At 36.2% G+C, this 6,000-nt stretch overlaps 1 protein-coding gene across 1 annotated transcript in view; it reads right to left on the bottom strand.

Annotated features, from left to right (window-relative positions):
- Window positions 1-4,950, bottom strand: part of Dgk (diacyl glycerol kinase 1) — a 180,219-nt gene extending 175,269 nt beyond the window's left edge. Inside the window, exon 1 of the mRNA XM_078192934.1 lies at window positions 4,730-4,950. The gene's annotated coding sequence lies outside the window, so the exon portion shown is untranslated. The remainder of the gene's footprint in view (window positions 1-4,729) is intronic.
- Window positions 4,951-6,000: the final 1,050 nt, after the last annotated feature.

The raw sequence follows: 6,000 nt of genomic DNA, 5'->3' as shown, positions 1-6,000 counted from the left end.
TAAATGTGATCTTTATCGATTGCAAGAAATATGAATCAATTTTTCTATCATTAATGAATTTACTGAGTCGAAACCAATACGTAGATGAATTTCATCTAATCATTATTATTACAAGTCCATACAATCAATAGTCATCATTTCTATACTTTCAATTACATTCAAATTTTCTCTTGCCATCTTCACTTGAATTTTATCGTTAAAATTTCATAAATGTAATCGTCATCTCTTAACACGATAAATAACGTTATACACAGCACCAGTACAAACTATGCTATAACAAAGATTCAAACATTCTCTACACAGTATCTTACAATTATCTCATAGTATATACGGAAAAATAAGTATTCGATTAAACAAACGAAGTTGCAAAATGCACGGAGGGTTGAACAAATTGTTCGAGATTGTGTTCGCCGTGTGAAAGAAAAAGTTCTTTACGAAAATCGTAGCCGGGGCAAGGTTTATTAATTGACGACACGTCATGACTGAAACGTCGCGGTTATTTACAAGCGAGAAGCATGGAAGTTGCTCTTGAAATAATGCCAACGTCGGATTAATAGTTTCTCGCTCGCGGAAGACAACACCAAGGGCGTCCTTATGGGACCAGGGAACCCCGCGACGGGTTCCCAGATGCATATCAGTTCCAACGAAACATTATTTTCCATAAATATTCAGTTTGATCCTAGTCGTAATCTCTTGTCGCGCGACAGAATTTAAACGGCTCCGAAGTATTCCCGACGGGAGACAAGTTTCATCCGAAACACGCCTGCTCGTTCGCGAAACTTTTAAGCGGTTCAATCGGGACGCCTGAATTTTCTGAAATTTTCAAATACTGCGAACACTGATAAACACTCCCGGAGACGCTGCGCGCCGTCATTCGAAATTGCACTGCGATGCGATGTCGAAGCCACCTCGTCGCATGATTAGGTGTTTAAATTTAAATATCGAAGCGGCACGCGGAATCGATTCACCTTGGCAGACCATTTCGCGCCCAGAAAACCGCCAAAAGTCAACGTCTACGACACTGTCAATGGACGTCGCCGTTTAACACCTGTTTTCAGTTAGCCTATTAAACGCCCACGACAATCTTCGTGGAACATTACACGTTATTGCGGTGAGATAAACTTTTGCCTTGATCTTTATGACAATTTTTATGAAGTGGTTCATAACGAGACCGCGAATTTTATGTAGTCGTCAGAGAAATGAACGTGTCCAATACAGAACTGTAAAGGCTTTAGAAGAATTCAAGGATATTGTTATTTTATTTTCAGCATATCACTGACCTGCGGATTTTTATGAGAAAACTCAAATGCTCTTTGTACTTGCATCAAACTGGAGTGAAATTGAAAATTATTTCCTATTTGATTTATTAGATTTATTATGATGAAAATAAATTTATTATAGAAGACAACATTTTTAAGTTACTTCAATGCTTTTAGTGTTTTGTGCTTCTGTTCGTTTCTCTCACAACTCCATAAGATCAGCTGTTTATTAAAAGAGCAAAGACATTTTCGTATAATTTACGTTCTTTACGACTAAATTTTCCAATTTTTACTTTGTACATACGTCTACAGGCTATTTATAATTACTATAGTCATAACTGGATACTGATTCAGAATAGTTTTCATTTAAGTGTTAAAAGCAATGCATAATATCTACAGTTCCTTTATGAAGACACCGAGGCGGTACGTGGTTAGAACTCTTTTCTGCATCGGCATTGTAAAATAACTAGTTCTCACGGATATGGATGGACACGATATGACTACAAATGTTGCAACTTCGAAGCAACTCCGTGAATACGAGTTTTATTTCAATTACAGTTAAATAAAGGAGAAAATTTGCCCACAAAGGCTGAAAATGTAAATTTTACCAGCAGCTGCATTACCCTATAGAAATGTAATCACAAATGCGAAACTCTATTACAAATTTTCAAAAATCGAAGGGTTGGAACTAAATTTTATGCACATTAGTTTCACTCCTTTATCCTACAATTTCTGACATAGTTATCATGATACTCTCATGCATGAAATTACATTCATAACTATACTTGCAGTAACTCGAACGTTTCAATCGTAAATAATTACCTCATAGAAAAAGAAAATGCATCGTTATTATGTGTGTATAGAATTTTAAATTCTCTAGAAATATCAGTAATATAAAATTTTCTATCTCGAAACTCTTTGAAAAAGATAAAAGTCTTTATTTGAAAATTCAGTAATCAATTACAATTCGAAATAGATTAGTACAATATATCTTATATAAAATTTAAGTTTATTTATTAATTGAGCTAAAGAACATAGGATTTACGTATTCATCCGGGCGAAAACCGTGAAAGCAAATTGAATAGATTCAGAACAATAAAAAACAAAGAAATAGTATTAATACGAAAAATTTATAATGTAAACATTAAGAAATAATTTCTCGAAAGTAAAAATATGTGACATGTTCGTCTTTACAGACACAAATATTCGTAAATTTAATCTGAAATCTTTATAAAAGCGTTAGAGGACATTTTCCTATGACACACATTACCCTTCAACGTCTCTTTGTCACAAAACGAAAGTACACTTAAAAAAACGTGTGTCCGTAGGGAGGTGAAATTAAATATTCCGTAGAGCTCTGGTCGAATGTCTATGTTTCCACATGTGACGTGATACCGTCTATCATCCGGCACGAAAATGGGGGTGGTGCTTCATCCTGCAGCCATGTTAGAGTTCCAGCAGCCGTGTCAACACGGCCAGGCATTCGTCGGGTTAAAGAACGAGGAACAATTAAACCCCGAGGAGTCTCCAGCGCGCACACAAGCGAGGAAAGTTCGCCACCGTTAAAAATCTGCCGAGTGGCAGCGGCGACCAGGAACTAGTTTTCAACTAAGTTACCCCGAAACGGAAGCAGGGGCGCAAAAAGAGGGGACAGCACTTTTGCCGGCAGTAATGCACTCGAAACCGCAGTATCCTGTCTTGCCGAGGGAAACGGGGGCATCGTGCCGTAAGGAGACGCACTTCCACATTGACAATTGGCTGGGTATTCGCGGAGGTCGAAGGTCAAAAGGATCGGGAGAATAAGGGATGGGCGTCGAACTATGCCACCCTGATGTGCCTCGAGACCCGTAAGAAATGGATAGACAGAAGCGGCGATTTGTCAGACGTCCGACTTGCCTTTCAATTCGAAGCTTGAAGGGTGGAGAGTGCGCGAGTCACTTTTTTGAAAGACATGCGACAAAATCTAGAAGCTTGGTTTCCTACCAAGAATGTCGTTCCTTCTAGCAAGGATTGGTAGCTAGAAAATCGAAGATCTGGCGGCAATAGGAATACAACGTTTCGTCGATGTTGCAACTTTATCTCAACGTTATACTTTGTTTTATAATTATACGATTTCGCTTAATCATCTGCTTTAAGATTTAATTTTGTGCTATTTATGAAAAATTTATAGATATGATATATGAGAACAAAATGATACGAAGTCATACAAATAATATAAAAAACAAACAATGTTTCATCTATACTTTCACATTTTAGTCAGCAATCAAAGGTTTCAACAGATTCAACAATCTGTTTTTCATGGAGAAGTTTTAATACGTTGACTAACATAATATTCACATTTATTATTTACTTCATTAAACCTAATAAAATTAGAATAATTTTTTTTAACCTAAAAGTTTATGTTTCTTTTCCTCTGGGATTTATGTCATAATAAAGCCTAAAGCGAAAACATTGAGACACATTACTGATTGCGTTCAAACACCCTTAAATGAATATTCTTGAAGAAGATGTCACGTATGTCACAGACACGAACTTCTCAGAGAAACAGCGTGGCAATGCAAAAGACACGAAATATGACTGTATTTACCAAAATGTTATGAAGCGTATCATACGCTGCAAACAAAATTTTATGCAAATCAATTCAACTTTGAGCAACAGGATTTAACTAATTTATTCATTTGTCAATATGCAGAATGTAAACGAAATTTAGCCGGGTAAAAAGAACCATTAACCTCTTAGGCACGGCTGGATTTTGCGCAAATAAAGTTTTTCGTAACTAAATTATCATTTTTCTTAATATATATTTTTTCCGTATAGCAATATGTAGTATTAATTACATATATTCTATTCTTAGCATATTGTACATACATACTTTCACTTTAATCGTTTACTTTAGCAATTAATAAAACAATTGAGTAAAGCACGAAACAATCATGAAAGCCTAGTGAAAGAATAGTACGTCGTTCCTAAGAGGTTAATAAACAAAAAAATTCTTGTAAGAGAATTTATATTAAAACACGGACTGCAATAATTCAATACAGATGCTAATTTAAATCCGTGCAAAGATACTTGAAAATATTCTCTATATGGACCCGCGGCGAGAACCCGCCAATTTCGAATTCCACAGAAAGCCTCTAATCGATCTTCATCGACATTTATCGTGCCCCTGAAAGCAGACCTTTTCCTACGCACGTACATAAAAGTTTAAAAATAAACCAGCTCATATAAGTTTACCTTGCAGCCCATGAAATACTATATCACACTTTGCACCAGATTCTCTCATGATAAGTCACAGTTTCATTAAGTTAATTAACTGAAACAGTCCTACTCGAGAACTCCGTGACCGTTAGATTAACGAGCGTTCCGCGGACGAACAATTGAAATGAAGATAATAGCGTAACGCATTTTAACAATTGTTTAACGCGGTTGACGATTAGCAACGAGCTGTCAAAGAAGAATCGGTTCCTTACCATTTCTGCATCGCTGTCTAGCAGACGCTTTCAAGCGTCCCTTTAAGTTTCCGGCATTGTCGCAGACCGGCGTTGCTCCGTTTTTCAGTGCAGATTGTGTTCTTGGTTTTAATCAAACAGGAAAAATTGCCACGGCAAACGATGACAATTGATTTTTGGAAACGTGTCCGAGGAAGCGTCCACCACGTTCAACACGACAAACAAACCACAAAAAACGAGACACGCACACGCGTGAAGCGCGAGACCGACTGACTGACTCTCGCGATTTCAGTCGTAGTTCCCGCACCAGCGCCACCTGTTCTACACGGCGCGCGGTCTCCTAAATTATACATGGTGTCGAGAATGTAATAAACGTCCATGGATGACACGCTGCAATTATATTATAAACATGGTTGTAAAAGGTATTATTCACAATATCGAATCAATTGTGCATCAATTTTTCGATTGTATCGATATATTTTGAATACAGGTTTTACGGAATGATTTGTTTAACAATTTTAACTAATAGAGCTAGAATTAAATGTGAAATACGAAAATTGATCGCCATTTTGTGATATGCAAGAATCATTATGAAATTTGTTTGTGTTGTTATTAGAATTCGTGATAACTTATTTTGAAATTTTCAATGGGTTAATGACAATTTATTTTTGTTCTTGACATTGGGGCTGTTTTTGAACCATAAGTGGAGAGGTGTACATTCGGTACCACTGTATCTGTATGGTAATAATGAGTTTTGTCATTATCGATTTGGGAATGAAAGTTCTGAATGATGACCGTGATAAGGGGTTCAACTTTCATATCTTCCTTAAGGCCAAAATTGAAGAACCCTCTGTTCCTTATAGCAACAATTGGTAGCTCCATTTTAATCCTTATGCGTCGATTTTAACATTCTAAAAATGTATTTCTTTGAGAGCAATGTTGATGCTCTCATTGGACTTGGTACAAATGGCTCATGATTTGAACGTGTGACTAGGAAACTAGAATCTAGATGTCATGTTTGTAATAGAATATCGCTATTTGTGTTATGCAAAATGTGAAAATTAACAAGAACTGTGATCATTGTTACGAAGGAAATTCTTGTCTAATTCAGCTTTTTTTTATAAGATAAGATATTGAATTGAGGATTTGCATAAATATTAACAATTTAGTTGTAAAATGTATTTCTTCAAACAGAAACATTAGATATAGAACATAATTTGTTAATCCAACATACAACCCGGTACTTAGCTCCAAGTTCGAACATTGGAGTACTTATCTAGTGTTTGTATTGC

This window comes from Augochlora pura, chromosome 10 (genome assembly GCF_028453695.1).
Source record: "Augochlora pura isolate Apur16 chromosome 10, APUR_v2.2.1, whole genome shotgun sequence".
In the NCBI taxonomy this organism is placed as follows: Eukaryota; Metazoa; Arthropoda; class Insecta; order Hymenoptera; family Halictidae; genus Augochlora; species Augochlora pura.
This window is presented reverse-complemented; position numbering and strand designations above follow the sequence as displayed.